Raw genomic sequence first — 23,928 nt, 5'->3', positions numbered from 1 at the left:
AAATGCAACGGTGAATTCCCTGGTCATAATCTCCTGTTCAGTGGGAGCCTAATGTTCCCTGGTCATAATCTCTGGGTCCTGTTCAGCGGGAGCCTAATGTTCCCTGGTCATAATCTCCTGTTCAGTGGGAGCCTAATGTTCCCTGGTCATAATCTCTGGGTCCTGTTCAGTGGGAGGCTAATGTTCCCTGGTCATCATCTCTGGGTCCTGTTCAGTGGGAGGCTAATGTTCCCTGGTCATTATCTCCTGTTCAGTGGGAGCCTAATGTTCCCTGGTCATCATCTCTGGGTCCTGTTCAGTGGGAGGCTAATGTTCCCTGGTCATCATCTCTGGGTCCTGTTCAGTGGGAGCCTAATGTTCCCTGGTCATCATCTCTGGGTCCTGTTCAGTGGGAGCATAATGTTCCCTGGTCATTATCTCTGGGTCCTGTTCAGTGGGAGCCTAATGTTCCCTGGTCATAATCTCCTGTTCAGCGGGAGCCTAATGTTCCCTGGTCATCATCTCCTGTTCAGCGGGAGCCTAATGTTCCCTGGTCATTATCTCTGGGTCCTGTTCAGTGGGAGGCTAATGTTCCCTGGTCATCATCTCCTGTTCAGTGGGAGCCTAATGTTCCCTGGTCATTATCTCTGGGTCCTGTTCAGCGGGAGCCTAATGTTCCCTGGTCATCATCTCCTGTTCAGTGGGAGCCTAATGTTCCCTGGTCATCATCTCTGGGTCCTGTTCAGTGGGAGGCTAATGTTCCCTGGTCATCATCTCCTGTTCAGTGGGAGCCCTGGTCATCATCTCTGGGTCCTGTTCAGTGGGAGCCTAATGTTCCCTGGTCATCATCTCTGGGTCTGTTCAGTGGGAGCCTAATGTTCCCTGGTCATTATCTCTGGGTCCTGTTCAGCTGGGAGCCTAATGTTCCCTGGTCAATCTCTGGGTCCTGTTTAGTAGAGCCTAATGTTCCCTGGTCATTATCTCTGGGTCCTGTTCAGTGGGAGCCTAATGTTCCCTGGTCATCATCTCTGAAACAGTTCAGTGGGAGCCTAATGTTCCCTGGTCATCATCTCCTGTTCAGTGGGAGGGAGCCTAATGTTCCCTGGTCATAATGACTGAAACAGTGGGAGGTAATGTAGCCTAATGTTCCCTGGTCATAATGACTGAAACGGGAGGGAGCCTAATGTTCCCTAATGTTCCCTGGTCATTATCCTTCCCTGGGTTAATGAATGTTCAGTGGGAGCCTAATGTTCCCTGGTCATAATGACTGAAACAGGGGAGGGAGCCTAATGTTCCCTGGTCATAATGACTGGTCCTCCTAATGTTCCCTGGTCATCATTAAGCCAGTTCAGGGGAGGCCTAATGTTCCTGGTCATAATGACTGAAGGGGAGGGAGCCTAATGTTCCCTGGTCATAATGACTGAAACAGGGGAGGGAGCCTAATGTTCCCTGGTCATAACGTCTGAAACAGGAGCCAATGTTCCCTGGTCATTTGAAACAGGGAGGTAGCCTAATGTTCCTGGTCATAGTAATTAATTGTTGTTCCCTGGTCATATACTGAAAGCCTAGTGTTCCCTGGTCATACTGAAACAGGGGAAGCCTTCCTTGTTGAGTCCTAATGTTCCTGGTATAAGAGTAGTAGTCCCATTGACTGAAACAGTTCAGGAGGGAGCCTAATGTTCCCTGGTCATTTGCTCTGTCATAGTGGGAGTACTGTTCCTAGTAGTAGTAGTAGTAGTAGTAATGGGTCCTTGCTGAGTGGGTTGTAATGTTCCCATCATATCTCCTAGATGGTAGTTCCCTTCCACTGTCATAATGACCTCTGTGTTCAGTGTAAACAGGGGAGGGAGCCTAATGTTCCCTGGTCATTAATGAACAGTTCAGTAGAGCCTAATGTTCCCTGGTCATAATGTTAAACAGGGAGCCTAATGTTCCCTGGTCATTCTCTGGGTTGTGAATGCCTGCGAGCCTAATGTTCCCTGGTCATCTCTGACTGAAACATAAAAGGCTGATGTGGGGGCCTAATGTTCCCTGGTCATACCAATTAGTGTGACATTACAATGTTCCTGAAACAGGAGGGGAGCCTAAAAGTTCCCTGGTCAAAATTCCAATCAGTAATGATTGGTCATCAAGACCAATTAGTGGTAGTAGCGAAACAGGGGAGAGCCTAATGTTCTGGTCATCTTCTGTTAGAACCCCTGGTCATAGCCCTGATGAGCCTAATGTTCCCTGGTATTTATTTGCTGCCATTAGCCCTAATTTAAAAAATCAGGTTCTGGAGGTCAAAGCCTGACTTGGGTCAAACAGGGGAGGGGAGCCTAATGTTCCCTGGTCATAAAAACTACTGAAACCATGGGAGGGAGCCAATGTTCCCTGGTCATCAAATACAAGTTCTGACTGAAACCTTCTACAACGGGGAGATGGGTCAGGAATAAGCATGTACGAGCCTTCACAACGTAATGTTCCTTCCATGGTCAGATGGTTCTCTCCCACTGTATACCACCCTACATAATAAGCATGTACATGGGTCTGTATCAGGGACCTAATGTTCCCTGGTCATTAAAACAGGGTTCCTACTGTATCCACCCTATCATCTCATGTCCTAAACAGCAACTATGTTCCCTGGTCATAATGACCTCAGATGAAACAGCAGCTAAGGTGGGAAAGTTCAGCCCTATCTGTTCCTCAGTCTCCTGACCAACCTGGGGTCATAATGGGACTGAAACAAACTTTCTAGAATGTTTCTTGACATCCTGAGTCATCTGTGGAGGCTACCAGCCTGTGTTACGACCAGGTCAGAAGACAGTCAGGGGTTCCCTGGTGGAAGTGGGGAGTCCTAAGGCCTGTTCCCTGGTCATTATCTCCTGGGTCAGTGGGAGTTTACAGGTTGGAGTCATTAAAACTAGTCTTTCAACCACTCCACAAATGTCTTGTTAAACAAACTATAGTTTTGGCAAGTGAGGACATCTACTTCGTCATGACATCTCTGGACTGACAGACCCACAGGTGTCAGGGCATACATTTAGTTGACTGTGCCTTTAAACAGCTTGGGAAATGATGTCACGGCTTTAGCATAGGCTGTTCCCTGGTCATTATCTGACCAGTGAAACAGGGTGTCATCATCGAGAGTCATGAGCCTAATGTTCCCTGGTCATATTAAAGAGGGTATTGCTAATGTTCACTGAAACATTATCTCTGGGACCTGTTCAGTGGATCTTAATGTTCCCTGGTCATTATCTCTGGGTCCTGTTCAGTGGGAGCCTAATGTTCCGGTGGTCATCATCTCCTGTTCACAGAGGCTAATGTTCCCTGGTCATTATCTCTGGGTCCTGTTCAATGTTCCCTGGTCATTATCTCTGGGTCCTGTTCAGTGGGAGCCTAATGTTCCCTGGTCATCATCTCTGGGTCTGTTCAGTGGAGGCCTAATGTTCCCTGGTCATTATCTCTGGGTCCTGTTCAGTGGGAGCCTAATGTTCCCTGGTCATCATCTCCTGTTCAGTGGAGGCCTAATGTTCCCTGGTCATTATCTCTGGGTCCTGTTCAGTGGGAGCCTAATGTTCCCTGGTCATCTCTCCCTGTTCAGTGGAGCCTAATGTTCCCTGGTCATTATCTCTGGGTCCTGTTCAGTGGGAGCCTAATGTTCCCTGGTCATCATCTCTGGGTCCTGTTCAGGGAGCCTAATGTTCCCTGGTCATCATCTCTGGGTCCTGTTCACTGGGAGCCTAATGTTCCCTGGTCATTATCTCTGGGTCCTGTTCAGCGGGAGCCTAATGTTCCCTGGTCATCATCTCTGGGTCTTGTTCACTGGGAGCCTAATGTTCCCTGGTCATTATCTCTGGGTCCTGTTCAGTGGGAGCCTAATGTTCCCTGGTCATCATCTCTGGGTCTTGTGGGAGCCTAATGTTCCCTGGTCATCATCTTATGGGTCTTGTTCAGCCTAATGTTCCCTGGTCATTATCTCTGGGTCTGTTCAGTGGGAGCCTAATGTTCCCTGGTCATCATCTCTGGGTCTTGTTCACTGGGAGCCTAATGTTCCCTGGTCATTATCTCTGGGTCCTTTTCAGTGGGAGCCTAATGTTCCCTGGTCATCATCTCTGGGTCCTGTTCAGTGGGAGCCTAATGTTCCCTGGTCATCATCTCTGGGTCCTGTTCAGTGGGAGCCTAATGTTCCCTGGTCATCATCTCTGGGTCCTTTTCAGTGGGAGCTTCCCTGGTCATAATCTTTGGGTCCTTTTCAGTGGGAGCCTAATGTTCCCTGGTCATAATGACTGAAACAGGGGAGGGACTTCCTGGATTTGTCTCAGTAATCATTTTATGTTTAAAAAGTTTTCCATTGTATAACCTAATGAACTGTTAAGAATCCTTCCTGAGCTGTTGATACTTACCCACAATACCTTTGACGGGATTGACAGAGCTCAGCATGGCTTTAAAGACATCCACCATAGCCTTGTCTCTCAGGATGGTCTTCTGGAACACCGACAGGAAGTTCTAATGGAACCAAAACAAAAACCCCTGTCGTGTTACGGAACCTTGAAGGGGAAGCAACTAACAAACTGCACCACTTGAATGATTCTAAATTACAAATCAAATTTATTTATAAAGCCCTTTGTACATCATCTGATATCTCAAAGTGCTGTACAGAAACCCAGCCTAAAACCCCAAACAGCAAGCAATGCAGGTGTAGAAGCACGGTGGCTAGGAATAACTCCCTAGAAAGGCCAGAACCTAGGAAGAAACCTAGAGAGGACCCAGGCTATGAGGGGTGGAGATTATAAACCTAGAGACGAACCAGGCTATGAGGGGTGGAGATTAGAAACCTAGAGAGGACCCAGGCTATGAAGGGTGGAGATTATAAACCTAGAGAGGAAGCAGGCTATGAGGGGTGGAGATTATAAACCTAGAGAGGAACCAGGCTATGAGGGGTGGAGATTATAAACCTAGAGAGGAACCAGGCTATGAGGGGTGGAGATTATAAACCTAGAGAGGAACCAGGCTATGAGGGTGGAGATTATAAACCTAGAGAGGAACCAGGCTATGAGGGGTGGAGATTATAAACCTAGAGAGGAAGCAGGCTATGAGGGGTGGAGATTATAAACCTAGAGAGGAACCAGGCTATGAGGGTGGAGATTATAAACCTAGAGAGGACCCAGGCTATGAGGGGTGGAATTATAAACCTAGAGAGGACCCAGGCTATGAGGGGTGGAGATTATAAACCTAGAGAGGAAGCAGGCTATGAGGGGTGGAGATTATAAACCTAGAGAGGAACCAGGCTATGAGGGGTGGAGATTATAAACCTAGAGAGGAACCAGGCTATGAGGGGTGGAGATTATAAACCTAGAGAGGAACCAGGCTATGAGGGTGGAGATTATAAACCTAGAGAGGAACCAGGCTATGAGGGTGGAGATTATAAACCTAGAAGAGGAACCAGGCTATGAGGGGTGGAGATTATAAACCTAGAGAGGAACCAGGCTATGAGGGTGGAGATTATAAACCTAGAGAGGAACCAGGCTATGAGGGGTGGAGATTATAAACCTAGAGAGGAACCAGGCTATGAGGGTGGAGATTATAAACCTAGAGAGGACCCAGGCTATGAGGGGTGGAGATTATAAACCTAGAGAGGACCCAGGCTATGAGGGGTGGAGATTATAAACCTAGAGAGGACCCAGGCTATGAGGGGTGGAGATTATAAACCTGGAGAGGAACCAGGCTATGAGGGGTGGAGATTATAAACCTAGAGAGGAACCAGGCTATGAGGGGTGGAGATTATAAACCTAGAGAGGAACCAGGCTATGAGGGGTGGAGATTATAAACCTAGAGAGGACCCAGGCTATGAGGGTGGAGATTATAAACCTAGAGAGGACCCAGGCTATGAGGGGTGGAGATTATAAACCTAGAGAGGAAGCAGGCTATGAGGGGTGGAGATTATAAACCTAGAGAGGAACCAGGCTATGAGGGTGGAGATTATAAACCTAGAGAGGAACCAGGCTATGAGGGTGGAGATTATAAACCTAGAGAGGAACCAGGCTATGAGGGTGGAGATTATAAACCTAGAGAGGAACCAGGCTATGAGGGGTGGAGATTATAAACCTAGAGGGAACCAGGCTATGAGGGGTGGAGATTATAAACCTAGAGGGACCCAGGCTATGAGGGTGGAGATTATAAACCTAGAGAGGACCAGGCTATGAGGGTGGAGATTATAAACCTAGAGAGGAACCAGGCTATGAGGGTGGAGATTATAAACCTAGAGGAGGAAGCAGGCTATGAGGGGTGGAGATTATAAACCTAGAGAGGAACCAGGCTATGAGGGTGGAGATTATAAACCTAGAGAGGAAGCAGGCTATGAGGGTGGAGATTATAAACCGAGAGAGGAAGCAGGCTATGAGGGTGGAGATTATAAACCTAGAGAGGAACCAGGCTATGAGGGGTGGAGATTATAAACCTAGAGAGGAACCAGGCTATGAGGGTGGAGATTATAAACCTAGAGGGAACCAGGCTATGAGGGTGGAGATTATAAACCTAGAGAGGAACCAGGCTATGAGGGGTGGAGATTATAAACCTAGAGAGGAACCAGGCTATGAGGGGTGGAGATTATAAACCTAGAGAGGAACCAGGCTAAAACAGGAACCTAGAGTCACACTGCACTATGTGCTTGTGGAATGATAAGGACCGGCGTTGTCTGGACAGAAAAAACTAGAGAGAAGCAGGCTATGAGGGCCTCCCGGGAGGAACGCAGTGGTTAAGGGCGCTGTTATGCAGCCCAGAGGAACCAGAGACTATGAGTTGGAGATTATAAACTCTGTCGGAACCGGCTATGACAGGCCCGTAGGGCGACACACAATTGGGGTAAACCCGAGGTCAGGGAGGGGTGGAGATTATAAACCGTGAAGGCACCAGCGACTCCTGTATCTGTATTAGTGCGCCTATAAGGTTGCCAGGCTGAGGGTGTTTCCTCCGACACATTGGCTGCGGCTGGCTTATAAACCTAGAAGTTGGGATGCGCGCTGTGTTAAAGAAGCAGTGCGGCTTGGTTGGAATTAAAATGGAGGAAAGGCATGACTGGTTAAATGAGAGTTGAGCCCGAGACTATAGTAGCTATACAAACAATTGGATACCAGGGACTGAAAAAGAAAGAGAAAAAAGGTTAAAAAAGTGAAGCTACGAACGACAGTATCTGTATTAAAATATAACAGCACACTGATGTTGACCTCAATAAAAAGGTTTGAAGTCAAATGGGACAACCTGGTTAAATGAAAAGGTTAACCTGGTTAAATGAAAAGGTTAACCTGGTTAAATGAAAAAGGTTAACCTGGTTATAAATGAAAAAGGTTAACCTGGTTAAATGAAAAGGTTAACCTGGTTAAATGAAAAAGGTTATCTGGTTAAATGAAAAAGGTTAACCTGGTTAAATGAAAAGGTTAACCTGGTTAAATGAAAAGGTTAACCTGGTTAAATGAAAAGGTTAACCTGGTTAAATGAAAAAGGTTAACCTGGTTAAATGAAAAGGTTAACCTGGTTAAATGAAAAAGGTTAACCTGGTTAAATTAAAAGGTTAACCTGGTTAAATTAAAAGGTTAACCTGGTTAAATTAAAAGGTTAACCTGGTTAAATTAAAAGGTTAACCTGGTTAAATTAAACAGGTTAACCTGGTTAATGAAAAAGTTAACCTGGTTAAACTACAAAGGTTAACCTGGTTAAATGAAAAGGTTAACCTGGTTAAATGAAAAATGTTAACCTGGTTAAATGAAAAGGTTAACCTGGTTAAATTAAAAGGTTAATAATAATAATATAGGTTAACCAGGTTAACCTGGTGAAATTAAAAAGGTTAACCTGGTTAAATGAAAAAGGTTAAATAGTTGTTAGGACTGCGGAAGTACATTCCATCGCATCCTAACAGAGTAGTGTTGATAGGCTGGCAGGCTGGGTTTCACAACATAATATCACGTGACCTGCAGTTCCTTGACCATCATGAAGCAGAGCAGCCTGTCCAGCCCGTTGAGGCCGAAGGTCCCCAGGGTGTCCTGTATCTCAGAGAACAGACGGTTGTTGGTCACCTCCTGGTGGGTCTTCAGGTCGTACCAGGTGTTCAACTGGTCCATGTAGCACGTCGCCCTGGGAAACACAGGTAACAGGTGAAGGCTTTGCATGAAGACATATTAAAAGCACTGAGAAGAGAGTATACCCCCCCCCAAAAAAAACAGACTTCCTCTACCATGTTTACGCCATTAAAGAACACCAACGCTACCTTCCATAATTAAATCTTCAAATAGCCACCCTTTGTCTTGATGACTGTTGGGAAAAGCATTCCAGGTGAAACTGGTTGAGAGAATGCCAAGAGTGTTTAAAGCTGTCATCAAGGCAAAGGTGGCTATTACATTTTTTTTGTCAGGTTAGTATATGATTCCATGTGTTATTTTATAGTGTTGATGTCTTCACTATTATTCTACAATGTAGAAAATAGTTTTAAAAAATAAATAAATACCCTTGAATGAGTAGGTAGTGTAGATACAAGCTAACAGACTGATGCCACCAAGGTGACATGGAGAGAGATACCTACTTGGGGTCTGTGATGCGGAGGATCTCTCTACAGAGTCGTCCGATGAAGGTGGCCGACTCATCGACCGCGGGGAACTTGGGTATGGGGATATGGGTCGACTGGTAGACACTCTGCCAATCCTGGATCTAAGAAACACAAAGAGGTGAACATTAGCCGTTTAAATAGTACGTATATTATTGAAACCAGGGTGTTCTCTCAACCCTGTTTCTGGAGAGCTACTCTCCTGTAGGTTTTCAATCCAACCCCCAGATATAACTAACCTGATTCAACCAGCTAATATATGCTGTATATAGCCTCTCTGCTGTATATAGCCCCTCTGCTGTATATAGCCTCTCTGCTGTATATAGCCTCTCTGCTGTATATAGCCTCTCTGCTGTATATAGCCTCTCTACTGTATATAGCCTCTCTACTGTATATAGCCTCTCTACTGTATATAGCCTCTCTGCTGTATATAGCCTCTCTACTGTATATAGCCTCTCTACTGTATATAGCCCTCTGCTGTATATAGCCTCTCTGCGTATATAGCCCTCTACTGTATATAGCCTCTCTACTGTATATAGCCTCTCTACTGTATAGCCCCTCTGCTGTATATAGCCTCTCTACTGTATATAGCCCCTCTACTGTATATAGCCTCTCTACTGTATATAGCCTCTCTGCTGTATATAGCCTCTCTACTGTATATAGCCTCTCTACTGTATAGAGCCCCTCTACCGCGTATAGAGCCCCTCTACCGCGTATAGAGCCCCTCTACTGTATATAGCCTCTACTGTATAGAGCCCCTCTACTGTATATAGCCCCTCTACCGCGTATATAGCCCCTCTACTGTATATAGCCTCTACTGTATAGAGCCCCTCTACCGCGTATAGAGCCCCTCTACCGCGTATATAGCCCCTCTACTGTATAGAGCCCCTCTACTGTATAGAGCCCCTCTACTGTATAGAGCCCCTCTACTGTATATAGCCCCTCTACTGTATATAGCCTCTACTGTATAGAGCCCCTCTCTACCGCGTATAGAGCCCCTCTACCGCGTATAGAGCCCCTCTACCGCGTATAGAGCCCCTCTACCGCGTATAGAGCCCCTCTACCGCGTATAGAGCCCCTCTACCGCGTATAGAGCCCCTCTACCGCGTATAGAGCCCCTCTACCGCGTATAGAGCCCCTCTACCGCGTATAGAGCCCCTCTACCGCGTATAGAGCCCCTCTACCGCGTATAGAGCCCCTCTACCGCGTATAGAGCCCCTCTACCGCGTATAGAGCCCCTCTACCGCGTATAGAGCCCCTCTACCGCGTATAGAGCCCCTCTACCGCGTATAGAGCCCCTCTACCGTATAGAGCCCCTCTACTGTATAGAGCCCCTCTACTGTATAGAGCCTCTTACTCATTTTCCACCATCATTTGCAAATAAATTCATAAAAAATCCTACAATGTGATTTTCTGGATTTTTCTCCTCATTGTGTCTGTCATAGTTGAAGTCATGTGACTATATATATAGAAAGGGGATACAAGGAATCAACCAGACCCAGTGAGAAAGAGGTCATGTGACTATATATATAGAAAGGGGATACGAGGAATCAACCAGACCCACTGAGAAAGAGGTCATGTGACTATATATATAGAAAGGGGATACGAGGAATCAACCAGACCCACTGAGAAAGAGGTCATGTGACCATATAGAAAAGAGATACGAAGAATCAACCAGACCCACTGAGAAAGAGGTCATGTGACTATATATATAGAAAGGAGATACGAGGAATCAACCAGACCCACTGAGAAAGAGGTCATGTGACCATATATATAGAAAGGGGATACAAGGAATCAACCAGACCCACTGAGAAAGAGGTCATGTGACTATATATATAGAAAGGGGATACAAGGAATCAACCAGACCCACTGAGAAAGAGGTCATGTGACTATATATATAGAAAGGGGATACAAGGAATCAACCAGACCCACTGAGAAAGAGGTCATGTGACTATATATATAGAAAGGAGATACGAGGAATCAACCAGACCCAGTGAGAAAGAGGTCATGTGACCATATATACAGAAAGGGGATACAAGGAATCAACCAGACCCAGTGAGAAAGAGGTCATGTGACCATATATACAGAAAGGGGATACAAGGAATCAACCAGACCCAGTGAGAAAGAGGTCATGTGACCATATATACAGAAAGGGGATACAAGGAATCAACCAGACCCAGTGAGAAAGAGGTCATGTGACCATATATACAGAAAGGGATACAAGGAATCAACCAGACCCACTGAGAAAGAGGTCATGTGACTATATAAAGAAAGGGGATACGAGGAATCAACTCAGACCCAGTGAGAAAGAGGTCATGTGACTATATTCATATAGAAAGGGGATACGAGGAATCAACCAGACCCACTGAGAAAGACTGGTCATGTGACCATATAAAAATGTCAAACCTTGGTGCGTAACAGCTGTTACAACTCACTGCTCTGTACCAGTTGTAGTTGAGAAATGACATTAATATTCTGTAACATCTTCAGGCCGTAGATGGAGACGTAACTCACTGGATGTACTCAAAGGACCGGTAGAAATCCATCCATATTCCGCCATCTCCTTCAGCTTCGGCATCAACTCACTGGTCTGTACCAGGTGATGAGAAATGACATTAATATTCTGTAACACTCCTTCAGCTTCGGCATCAACTCACTGGTCTGTACCAGGTGATGAGAAATGACATTAATATTCTGTAACACTCCTTTGTGTAGCGTCTACTATCTCACTGGTCTGTACCAGGTGATGAGAAATGACATTAATATTCTGATAACACTTCCAGGAGCTGCTTCGGCATCAACTCACTGGTCTGTTTTACCAGGTGATGAGAAATAACATTAATTTTATTTAATCTTTAAACACTCAGTTAAGAAAAAATTCTTAGTTTACAATGGCATCAACTCACTGGTCTGTACAGGGATGAGAAATGACATTAATATTCTGAAGAAGAAGTACTTTTGATTACTGGCCCAACGCTCTAACCACTAGGCTACCTGCTGTCACCTTAGCCTGGGGGTTATAGATAAGTCCTTTGTGTTTCCTCTACCCTACTGATCTTACATTTGCCTTTGGTTAACATAAGTCCTGGGAACATCAGAGGTGGAGGCTGACTATATTCTGGTAATCCGACCAATAGAACATTGCGGTGGTATAGAATATGATGTCAGTTGGTTGTCATCTGAGACATTCGATAGATGCTACTATCTCACCTTAGCCTTGGGGTTATAGATAAATGTTTGAATATGAAAATGTTATGGGATGAAATGGCTTTTAGTTTCTCACCAACTTGGGTTCCTGATACCATCTTCAATCAGGAGCTGCATTGGGATCCACCTGAAGACACGCCATTTAAATAAAGCCTAAGACTAATGCATTTAGACACATTTTCTCAAACATAATACACATATATTTTTATTTTATTTAATCTTTATTTAACAGGCGAAGTCAGTTAAGGAACAAAGAGTTCCCGTCCACCACACACAACGTTACTTACAATGACCACCACAGACATTCTTCAAAGGACAAAGGAACAGTTTGGCAACACAGCCTTCCATCTATTGCATTTTCCTTTTCAAATGGGCAGAATTTAGAATGCATAAGATACTGTTTTACCTTGTCAGCTCGGGGTTCCTCAGTCTTCCCGCCTTTCATCAAACCCAGCCCCTTTTCTTTTGTGTAACCAGCTGGCATACCTGCCGTCCGCAATTTTCCTTTGACGTAATTTGTCCTCAAAAATTTCATTATGTGGATGTGTAATTATGTGTGATTAGTTTTATTTAGTAAATAAATACCTTTTGTATTGATTCAACCAGCCAGGGTTTTCATCATAACAGAATTTACAACTTTCAGTAAAGATGGAGATTAAGGTGACAATTAGTTTGACTGCAACCTGATGAAAAAATCAGGAACAAAATAAAAAGTCCTAAATATTATTTTGTGGCCCCGACTCTCTAGTTAATTACATGATTAGCCTCTCAATCAGGTTATATTAATTACGGAGAAATTATCATAGAATAGCATGTCATATCACTCTCATAGCCAAAGACACGACACTGCCTCAATATATCTAAAAACAACAGTTGCACAAACCACAGTTTAACGGACTTGCCAACCAGCGTCTCTTCATCATCAGAATCCCTTCAGTAAAGATGGAGATGGCGTGGGTGAGTTTGGCAACCTGTGAGAAAATCAGGAACAAAATAAAAAGTCCTGGATGTTCAGCTGTAGAAAACCCGCTGCCTCTCACAGAACGCTGCCTCTCACAGAACGCTGCCTCTCACAGAACGCTGCCTCTCACAGAACGCTGCCTCTCACAGAACGCTGCCTCTCACAGAACGCGCTGCCTCTCACAGAACGCGCTGCCTCTCACAGAACGCTGCCTCTCACAGAACGCTGCCTCTCACAGAACGCTGCCTCTCACAGAACGCTGCCTCTCACAGAACGCTGCCTCTCACAGAACGCTGCCTCTCACAGAACGCTGCCTCTCACAGAACACTGTTCCTTTGAGCCAGAGAGGAACGGTTGGGGAGACTCAGTGAGCATCTGCTCCCTCTGCTGAGTTAGGGGCCAGGAACCAGGGAAACTCTGGCTCCTAGTTATAGTCACTACTATAGGTCCTAGTTATAGTCACTACTATAGGTCCTAGTTATACTATAGGTCCTAGTTATAGTCACTACTATAGGTCCTAGTTATAGTCACTACTATAGGTCCTAGTTATAGTCACTACTATAGGTCCTAGTTATAGTCACTACTATAGGTCCTAGTTATAGTCACTACTATAGGTCCTAGTTATAGTCACTACTATAGGTCCTAGTTATACTATAGGTCCTAGTTACTATAGGTCACTAGTTATAGTCACTACTATAGGTCCTAGTTATAGTCACTACTATAGGTCCTAGTTATACTATAGGTCCTAGTTATACTATAGGTCCTAGTTATACTATAGGTCCTAGTTATAGTCACTACTATAGGTCCTAGTTATAGTCACTACTATAGGTCCTAGTTATACTATAGGTCCTAGTTATAGTCACTACTAGGTCCTAGTTATAGTCACTACTATAGGTCCTAGTTATACTATAGGTCCTAGTTATAGGTCCTAGTTATACTATAGGTCCTAGTTATAGTCACTACTATAGGTCCTAGTTATACTATAGGTCCTAGTTATAGTCTACTAGGTCCTAGTTATACTATAGGTCCTAGTTATAGTCTATAGGTCCTAGTTATACTATAGGTCCTAGTTATAGTCACTACTATAGGTCCTAGTTATACTATAGGTCCTAGTTATAGTCACTACTATAGGTCCTAGTTATACTATAGGTCCTAGTTATAGTCACTACTATAGGTCCTAGTTATACTATAGGTCCTAGTTATAGTCACTACTATAGGTCCTAGTTATACACTATAGGTCCTAGTTATAGTCACTACTATAGGTCCTAGTTATACTATAGGTCCTAGTTATACTATAGGTCCTAGTTATACTATAGGTCCTAGTTATACACTACTAGGTCCTAGTTATACTACTAGGTCCTAGTTATAGTCACTACTATAGGTCCTAGTTATAGTCACTACTATAGGTCCTAGTTATAGTCACTACTATAGGTCCTAGTTATACTATAGGTCCTAGTTATAGTCACTACTATAGGTCCTAGTTATACTATAGGTCCTAGTTATACTATAGGTCCTAGTTATACTATAGGTCCTAGTTATACTATAGGTCCTAGTTATACTATAGGTCCTAGTTATACTATAGGTCCTAGTTATACTATAGGTCCTAGTTATACTATAGGTCCTAGTTATACTATAGGTCCTAGTTATACTATAGGTCCTAGTTATACTATAGGTCCTAGTTATACTATAGGTCCTAGTTATAGGGCTCAGGTCAGCTATAGGAAATAGTTATACTATAGGTCCCTAGTTATACGGACCTGGTTATACTTTCAGGTCCTCTTATATTTCCTCCTCTGTCTCTAGTTATAGCCACTTTCTATATTCTAGTTATAGTCACTACTAACCCTAGGAAGCTCTTTGTTATAGTCACTACTGAATCCTCCCCCCTCCCTCCTAGTTATAGTCAGATACTATAGGTCCTATTTTGATAAAGTCATGACTATAGGTCCTAGTTATAGTCAAACTACTATGGGTCTGTTATAGTCACTACCTATGCTCTGAGTTTTCTCCCCTCTCTCTCCAGTTATCTCTCTAGGTCCTAGTTATAGTCACTACCCTATCCCCTCCTAGTTCTAGTCACAGACCATTTCCGGAGTTATCTCCCTTACCTCACCTCCTCATCAACTCATCCCTGACCGCTGGCTCGTCCCTCCCGTCTTCAAGAGAGGAGAGTCACCCCTTCTGAAAAAACCTACTACTCGATCCCTCCGATGTCAACAACTACAGACCAGTATCCCTTCTCTCTTTTCTCTCCAAAACTCTTGAGCGTGCCGTCCTTGGCCAGCTCTACCGCTATCTCTCTCAGAATGACCTTCTTGATCCAAATCAGTCAGGTTTCAAGACTAGTCATTCAACTGTGATGCTCTTCTCTGTATCACGGAGGCGCTCCGCACTGCTAAAGCTAACTCTCTCTCCTCTGCTCTCATCCTTCTAGACCTATCGGCTGCCTTCGATACTGTGAACCATCAGATCCTCCTCTCCACCCTCTCCGAGTTGGGCATCTCCTCGGCCCACGCTTGGCGTAGTCCTACCTGACAGGTCGCTCCTACCAGGTCGTGGCGGGAATCTGTCTCCTCACCACGCGCTCTCACCACTGGTGTCCCCCATGGCTCTGTTCAGGCCCTTGATGATCTTAGCCAAGGAGTCAACAGGCCCTGGCTCTGTCATAACCTCACTGGTCTCTCCTATCATTGCTATGCAGGACGACAACAATTAATCTTCTCCTTTCCCCCTAGTGACCAGGTGGAGGAGACAACATCTCTGCATGTCTGGCAGACATATCACCTAGTGTGGATGACGGATCACCACCTCAAGCTGAACCTCAGCAAGATGAGCTCCTCTTCCTCCCGGGAGAAGGACTGCCCGTTCCATGATCTCGCCATCAGGGATGACAACTCCATTGTGTCCTCCTCCCCAGAGCGCTAACAACCTCTGGCGTGATCTGGACAACACCCTGGTGTTCTCAACTAACATCAAGGCGGTGTCCCTTCCTGGGTTGATCTCTAACACCATCCGCAGAGTGGACCCTGCCTCAACAGGAATGCGGCGCAGGGAATCCAGGCACTTGTCATCTCCCGTCTTGATTACTGGAACTCGCTGTTGGCTGGGCTCCCTGCCTGTCCATTAAACCCCTACAACTCAGTGGAACGCAGCCCGTCTGGTGACAACCTTCCCAAGCTCTCAGGGATTATCTGTAACACCTACTGGCTTCCAGTTGAAGCTCGCATGCTCTCAGGACCATGATCTCGCCTACGGGCTGTGGAGGGAGAGGGCACCTCAGTACCTCCAGGCTCTGATCAGGCCCTACACCCAAACAAGGGCACTGCGTTCATCCACCTCTGGCCTGTAACACCTCCTACCACTGAGGAAGTACAGTTCCCGCTCAGCCCAGTCAAAACTGTTCACTGCTCTGGCCCCCCTAATGGTGGAACAAACTCCCTCACGACGCCAGGACAGCGGAGTCAATCAACCTTCCGGAGACACCTGAAACCCCACCTCTTCAAGGAATACCTAGGATAGGGTAAGTAAGGGTAAAATCCTTCTCACCCCCCTTCTCCTCCCTCCCCCAACAAGATTTAGATGCAAGTGGCTGTTCCACTGGTTGTCATAAGGTGTATGACCAATTTGTAACACGCTCTGGATAAGAGCGTCTGCTAAATGACTTAAATGGATGTAGTCTGTAACTACTATAGTAGTTATACTTTAGGTCCTAGTTACAACTATGTTATAGTCACTCTATAGGTCTAGTTATAGTCACTACTATAGGTCCTAGTTATAGTCACTACTAGGTCCTAGTTATAGTCACTACTATAGGTCCTGTTATAGTCACTACTACCTAGTTATAGTCACTACTAGGAGTTATAGTCACTACTATGGTCCTGTTATAGTCACTACTATAGGTCCTAGTAGAGTCACTACTATAGGTCCTAGTTATAGTCACACTATAGGTCTAGTTAGAGTCACTACTATGGTCTAGTTATAGTCACTACTATCATAGGTCCTAGTTATAGTCACTACTATGGTCTAGTTATAGTCACTACTATAGGTCCTAGTTATAGTATAGGTCCTAGTTATAGTATAGGTCTAGTTATAGTCACTACTATAGGTCCCTAGTTATAGTATAGGTCCTAGTTATAGTCACTACATCTGCCATTTAGCAGATACTTTTATACAAAGACCTAACAGTCATGTCTGCATACATTTTTCTATTGGGAGGCCCCAGCGGGACAAACCCGCAACCTTTGTCATCGCAGGGCCATGCTCTTCCGACACACAGAGACCATAAGCCGTCTCTAAGGGACCTCTGACCTCGTAACAGCCCCCAGCTGGGCGTAGTCCTTCAGCTTGTCCTTGTCCAGTCTGGTGGAACCTCCACGATGGCATGGATCTGCAGCTTGATGATCTTGCTAGCTGTAACACATGCTCTCGGGGATGATCTCACCTAGTCAGGGATGATCTGTAACACCTAGTGGAGACAACTAGCCTGAGGAGACAACATGCTCTCAGTTAGGATGATCTGTAACACCTAGTGGAGAGTAGAGGAGACAACGTGCTCTCAGGGATGATCTGTAACACCTAGTGGAGAGTAGAGGAGACAACGTGCTCTCAGGGATGATCTGTAACACCTAGTGGAGAGTAGAGGAGACAACGTGCTCTCAGGGATGATCTGTAACACCTAGTGGAGAGTAGAGGAGACAACGTGCTCTCAGGGATGATCTGTAACACCTAGTGGAGAGTAGAGGAGACAACATGCTCTCGGGGATGATCTGTAACACCTAGTGGAGAGTAGAGGAGACAACGTGCTCTCGGGGATGATCTGTAACACCTAGTGGAGAGTAGAGGAGACAACGTGCTCTCGGGGATGATCTATAACACCTAGTGGAGAGTAGAGGAGACAACGTGCTCTCAGGGATGATCTGTAACACCTAGTGGAGAGTAGAGGAGACAACGTGCTCTCAGGGATGATCTGTAACACCTAGTGGAGAGTAGAGGAGACAACGTGCTCTCAGGGATGATCTGTAACACCTAGTGGAGAGTAGAGGAGACAACATGCTCTCAGGGATGATCTGTAACACCTAGTGGAGAGTAGAGGAGACAACGTGCTCTCAGGGATGATCTGTAACACCTAGTGGAGAGTAGAGGAGACAACATGCTCTCAGGGATGATCTGTAACACCTAGTGGAGAGTAGAGGAGACAACGTGCTCTCAGGGATGATCTGTAACACCTAGTGGAGAGTAGAGGAGACAACGTGCTCTCAGGGATGATCTGTAACACCTAGTGGAGAGTAGAGGAGACAACATGCTCTCAGGGATGATCTGTAACACTTAGTGGAGAGTAGAGGAAACAACATGCTCTCTGGGATGATCTGTAACACCTAGTGGAGAGTAGAGGAAGACAACGTGCTCTCAGGGATGATCTGTAACACCTAGTGGAGAGTATGATCTGTAACACCTAGTGGAGTAGACAACGTGCTCTCAGGGATGATCTGTAACACCTAGTGGAGAGTAGAGGAGACAACGTGCTCTCAGGGATGATCTGTAACACCTAGTGGAGAGTAGAGGAGACAACGTGCTCTCAGGGATGATCTGTAACACCTAGTGGAGAGTAGAGGAGACAACGTGCTCTCAGGGATGATCTGTAACACCTGTGGAGAGTAGAGGACAACGTGCTCTCGGGGATGATCTAGTAACACCTAGTGGGGAGTAGAGGAGACAACATGCTCTCAGGGATGATCTGTAACACCTAGTGGAGAGTGGGGGAGACAACATGATCTCAGGGATGATCTGTAGAGGGTTGGGGGGCTGGGGGTAGAGAGTAGAGACTAGGGGCTGGGGGGAGACTAGAGACTAGGGGGTAGAGAGTAGAGACTAGGGGCTGGGGGTAGAGAGTAGAGACTAGGGGCTGGGGGTAGAGAGTAGAGACTAGGGGCTGGGGGTAGAGGTAGAGACTAGGGGCTGGGGGTAGAGAGTAGAGACTAGAGGGCTGGGGGTAGAGAGTAGAGACTAGGGGGACTGGGGGTAGAGAGTAGAGACTAGGGGCTGGGGGTAGAGAGTAGAGACTAGGGGCTGGGGGTAGAGACTAGGGGACTGGGGGTAGAGAGAGTAGAGACTAGGGGCTGGGGGTAGAGAGTAGAGACTAGGGGCTGGGGGTAGAGAGTAGAGACTAGGGGCTGGGGGTAGAGAGTAGAGACTAGGGGACTGGGGGTAGAGAGTAGAGACTAGGGGACTGGGGGTAGAGAGTAGAGACTAGGGGGCTGGGGGTAGAGAGTAGAGACTAGGGGACTGGGGGTAGAGAGTAGAGACTAGGGGACTGGGGTAGAGACTAGAGACTAGGGGCTGGGGGTATAGAGACTAGAGGGCAGAGAGTAGAGACTAGGGGACTGGGGGTAGAGTAGTAGAGACTAGGGGGCTGGGGGTATAGAGACTAGGGGCAGAGAGTAGAGACTAGGGGGCTGGGGGTATAGAGTAGAGAGTAGAGACTAGGGGCTGGGGGTAGAGTAGAGTAGAGACTAGGGGCTGGGGGTAGAGAGTAGAGACTAGGGGCTGGGGGTAGAGAGTAGAGACTAGGGGCAGAGAGTAGAGACTAGGGGGCTGGGGTATAGAGTAGAGACTAGAGGGCTGGGGGTATAGAGTAGAGACTAGAGGCTGGGGGTAGAGACTAGAGACTGGGGCTGGGAGTAGAGAGTAGAGACTAGGGGGCTGGGGGTATAGAGTAGAGAGTAGAGACTAGGGGCTGGGGGTAGAGTAGAGAGTAGAGACTAGGGGCAGAGAGTAGAGACTAGGGGGCTGGGGGTAGAGAGTAGAGACTAGGGGGCTGGGGGTATAGAGTAGAGACTAGAGACTAGGGCTGGGGGTAGAGAGAGTAGAGACTAGGGGCTGGGAGTAGAGAGTAGAGACTAGGTGGCTGGGAGTAGAGAGTAGAGACTAGGTGGCTGGGGGTAAAGAGAGTAGAGACTAGGGGGCTGGGGTAGAGAGTAGAGACTAGGGGTAGAGAGTAGAGACTAGGGGGCTGGGGGTAGAGAGTAGAGACTAGGGGGCTGGGGGTAGAGAGTAGAGACTAGGGGGCTGGGGGTAGAGAGTAGAGACTAGGGGGCTGGGGGTAGAGAGTAGAGACTAGGGGGCTGGGGGTAGAGAGTAGAGACTAGGGGGCTGGGGGTAGAGAGTAGAGACTAGGGGCTGGGGGTAGAGAGTAGAGACTAGAGGGCTGGGGGTAGAGAGTAGAGACTAGGGGGCTGGGGGTAGAGAGTAGAGACTAGGGGCTGGGGGTAGAGAGTAGAGAATAGGGGAATGGGGGTAGAAAGTAGAGACTATGGGGCTGGGGGTAGAGAGTAGAGACTAGGGGCTGGGGGTAGAGAGTAGAGACTAGGGGCTGGGGGTAGAGAGTAGAGACTAGAGGGCTGGGGGTAGAGAGTAGAGAATAGGGGGCTGGGGGTAGAAAGTAGAGACTAGGGGGCTGGGGGTAGAGAGTAGAGACTAGGGGTAGAGAGTAGAGACTAGGGGGCTGGGGTAGAGAGTAGAGAATAGGGGAATGGGGGTAGAAAGTAGAGACTATGGGGCTGGGGGTAGAGAGTAGAGACTAGGGGACTGGGGGTAGAAAGTAGAGACTATGGGGCTGGGGGTAGAGAGTAGGGGGCTGGGGGTAGAGAGTAGAGACTAGGGGGCTGGGGTAGAGAGTAGAGACTAGGGGGCTGGGGGTAGAGAGTAGCGACTAGGGGGCTGGGGGTAGAGAGTAGAGAATAGGGGAATGGGGGTAGAAAGTAGAGACTATGGGGCTGGGGGTAGAGAGTAGAGACTAGGGGACTGGGGGTAGAAAGTAGAGACTATGGGGCTGGGGGTAGAGAGTAGAGACTAGGGGGCTGGGGGTAGAGAGTAGAGACTAGGTGCTCCGGGACCATACCTTTCTGACGTAGGTCACCAGTTCCCCGGAGTAGAACTGAGAGACACTGAGCAGATCTGGACTGTTGGCCTGGTTGATACGCAGCAGAGGCAGGTCCAACGCAGACGCCAACTGGAAACACGGATCAATAACAACACGCGTTACAGACCGCATGTTTTCAAACAGGAAATACCCTTTTTCCCTTGTTTACGGGATGAACCTGTGTGCTCTACGAAATGTACTGTTTGTGTCCGAGTAGTGAATGGTTGACCTTTAGGAAGGTTGCTCGTAGTTTGGTCACCATGGATGGGTTCACTCTGATACTCTCCTGCATGATGGACGTGAAGCTGGGAAAACAACCAGAGAAAAACATTCCAAATGGAACATTTATATATTTCGTATTTGACCAGGTTAGTCTCCCTGGGTTAGTCTCCCTGGGTTAGTCTCACTGGGTTAGTCTCCCTGGGTTCTTATTTGACCAGGTTAGTCTCCCTGGGTTCTTATGTGACCAGGTTAGTCTCCCTGGGTTCTTATTTGACCAGGTTAGTCTCCCTGGGTTCTTATTTGACCAGGTTAGTCTCCCTGGGTTCTTATTTGACCAGGTTAGTCTCCTGGGTTCTTATATGACCAGGTTAGTCTCCTGGGTTCTTATATGACCAGGTTATATGACCAGGTTAGTCCCTGGGTTCTTATTTGACCAGGTTAGTCTCCCTGGGTTCTTATTTGACCAGGTTAGTCTCCCTGGGTTAGTCTCCCTGGGTTCTTATTTGACCAGGTTAGTCTCACTGGGTTCTTATGTGACCAGGTTAGTCTCCCTGGGTTCTTATATGACCAGGTTAGTCTCACTGGGTTAGTCTCACTGGGTTCTTATTTGACCAGGTTAGTCTCACTGGGTTCTTATTTGACCAGGTTAGTCTCCCTGGGTTCTTATTTGACCAGGTTAGTCTCCCTGGGTTAGTCTCCCTGGGTTCTTATTTGACCAGGTTAGTCTCACTGGGTTCTTATTTGACCAGGTTAGTCTCACTGGGTTAGTCTCGCTGGGTTCTTATTTGACCAGGTTAGTCTCACTGGGTTTCTATTTGACCAGGTTAGTCTCACTGGGTTCATATTTCATGGTGATCAGGGCCATTCATAACACATACATAACCCCTACCTGTCTATGATCTGCCATGCATAGGACAGGTCTCCTACTGTCTGCATGGTGATCAGGACCATTCATAACCCATTTATAACCCCTACCTGTCTATGATCTGCCATGCATAGGACAGGTCTCCTACTGTCTGCATGGTGATCAGGACCATTCATAACCCATTTATAACCCCTACCTGTCTATGATCTGCCATGCATAGGACAGGTCTCCTACTATCTGCATGGTGATCAGGACCATACACAACCCATTCATAACCCATTTATAACCCATTTATAACCACTACCTGTCTATGATCTGCCATGCATAGGACAGGTCTCCTACTATCTGCATGGTGATCAGGACCATTCATAACCCATTTATAACCCCTACCTGTCTATGATCTGCCATGCGTACAGGTCTCTACTGTCTGCATGGTGATCAGGACCATTCATAACCCATTCATAACCCCTACCTGTCTATGATCTGAGGACAGGTCTCCTACTATCTGCATGGTGATCAGGACCATTCATAACCCATTTATAACCCCTACCTGTTCCTGCCATGCATAGGACAGGTCTCCTATATGGTGATCAGGACCATTTATAACCCATTCATAACCCCTACCTGTCTATGATCTGCCATGCATAGGACAGGTCTCCTACTGTCTGCATGGTGATCAGGACCATTCATAACCACTACCTGTCTATGATCTGCCATGCATAGGACAGGTCTCCTACTATCTGCATGGTGATCAGGACCCATAACCCACAAATAACCCATTTATAACCCCTACCTGTCTATGATCTGCCATGCATAGGACAGGTCTCCTACTATCTGCATGGTGATCAGGACCATTCATAACCCACAAATAACCCATTTATAACCCCTACCTGTCTATGATCTGCCATGCGTAGGACAGGTCTCCTACTATCTGCATGGTGATCAGGACCATTCATAACCCATTTATAACCCCTACCTGTCTATGATCTGCCATGCATAGGACAGGTCTCCTACTGTCTGCATGGTGATCAGGACCATTCATAACCCATTTATAACCACTACCTGTCTATGATCTGCCATGCGTAGGACAGGTCTCCTACTATCTGCATGGTGATCAGGACCATTCATAACCACTACCTGTCTATGATCTGCCATGCGTAGGACAGGTCTCCTACTGTCTGCATGGTGATCAGGACCATTCATAACCCATTTATAACCCCTACCTGTCTATGATCTGCCATGCGTAGGACAGGTCTCCTACTATCTGCATGGTGATCAGGACCATACATAACCCATTCATAACCCATTCATAACCCATTCATAACCCCTACCTGTCTATGATCTGCCATGCGTAGGGACAGGTCTCCTACTATCTGCATGGTGATCAGGACCATTCATAACCCATTTATAACCCATTTATAACCCCTACCTGTCTATGATCTGCCATGCGTAGGACAGGTCTCCTACTATCTGCATGGTGATCAGGACCATACATAACCCATTCATAACCCATATATAACCCATTCATAACCACTACCTGTCTATGATCTGCAATGCATAGGACAGGTCTCCTACTATCTGCATGGTGATCAGGACCATTCATAACCCCTACCTGTCTATGATCTGCCATGCATAGGACAGGTCTCCTACTATCTGCATGGTGATCAGGACCATTCATAACCCACAAATAACCCATTTATAACCACTACCTGTCTATGATCTGCCATGCGTAGGACAGGTCTCCTACTATCTGCATGGTGATCAGAACCTCCTCTCCTTGATGTTGATGGTCCTGATCATCTGGTGAAGGAACTTCCTGGTGTCAGCCAGAAACTGACACACCTGCAGGTTGGACTCCAACTGGTGGAACTCTTGAACCTGAGCACAGGTAAAAAGAGGACAAGAAGTCAGTTTTTATTGGTAAGGAGAGGACAGGAAGTCAGGGTGCATAGGTAAGGAGAGGGACAGGAAATCAGGGTTCATAGGTAAGGAGAGGACAGGAAATCAGGGTTCATAGGTAAGGAGAGGACAGGAAATCAGGGTTTATAGGTAAGGAGAGGAAGTCAGGGTTTATAGGTAAGGAGAGGACAGGAAGTCAGGGTATATTGGTAAGGAGAGGACAGGAAGTCAGTGTTTACAGGTAAGGAGAGGACAGGAAGTCAGGGTTTATAGGTAAGGAGTGGACAGGAAGTCAGGGTTTA

General features: G+C 46.6%; 3 long non-coding RNA genes and 1 pseudogene across 11 annotated transcripts; 1 reads left to right on the top strand and 3 right to left on the bottom strand.

Moving 5' to 3' along the window:
- LOC118382337 (WASH complex subunit 5-like) overlaps positions 1-23,928 on the bottom strand; it is a 67,102-nt pseudogene that overhangs the window by 27,795 nt on the left and 15,379 nt on the right.
- Positions 4,475-6,595, bottom strand: LOC127927656 (uncharacterized). Of its 7 annotated transcripts, none has more exons than XR_008128303.1 (5): positions 6,496-6,595; positions 5,711-5,790; positions 5,551-5,670; positions 5,194-5,313; positions 4,475-4,956 (listed from the first exon to the last, which is right to left on the bottom strand). It is a non-coding gene; the product is annotated as an uncharacterized LOC127927656 (long non-coding RNA). The 7 variants fall into 7 exon arrangements; XR_008128306.1 differs by having other exon boundaries at positions 5,234-5,313; XR_008128305.1 differs by having other exon boundaries at positions 5,751-5,790.
- On the top strand, positions 12,696-14,418 carry LOC127927654 (uncharacterized). Of its 2 annotated transcripts, none has more exons than XR_008128301.1 (3): positions 12,696-13,379; positions 13,483-13,550; positions 14,079-14,418. It is a non-coding gene; the product is annotated as an uncharacterized LOC127927654 (long non-coding RNA). The 2 variants fall into 2 exon arrangements; XR_008128300.1 differs by having other exon boundaries at positions 13,447-13,550.
- On the bottom strand, positions 17,654-18,358 carry LOC127927657 (uncharacterized). Of its 2 annotated transcripts, none has more exons than XR_008128310.1 (3): positions 18,218-18,358; positions 17,998-18,097; positions 17,654-17,897 (listed from the first exon to the last, which is right to left on the bottom strand). It is a non-coding gene; the product is annotated as an uncharacterized LOC127927657 (long non-coding RNA). The 2 variants fall into 2 exon arrangements; XR_008128311.1 differs by having other exon boundaries at positions 18,268-18,356.

This window comes from Oncorhynchus keta, unplaced genomic scaffold (assembly GCF_023373465.1).
Source record: "Oncorhynchus keta strain PuntledgeMale-10-30-2019 unplaced genomic scaffold, Oket_V2 Un_scaffold_16992_pilon_pilon, whole genome shotgun sequence".
Taxonomy (NCBI): domain Eukaryota; kingdom Metazoa; phylum Chordata; class Actinopteri; order Salmoniformes; family Salmonidae; genus Oncorhynchus; species Oncorhynchus keta.
The sequence above is the reverse complement of the archived record's forward strand: the minus strand, read 5'-3'. Positions and strand labels throughout refer to the sequence as shown.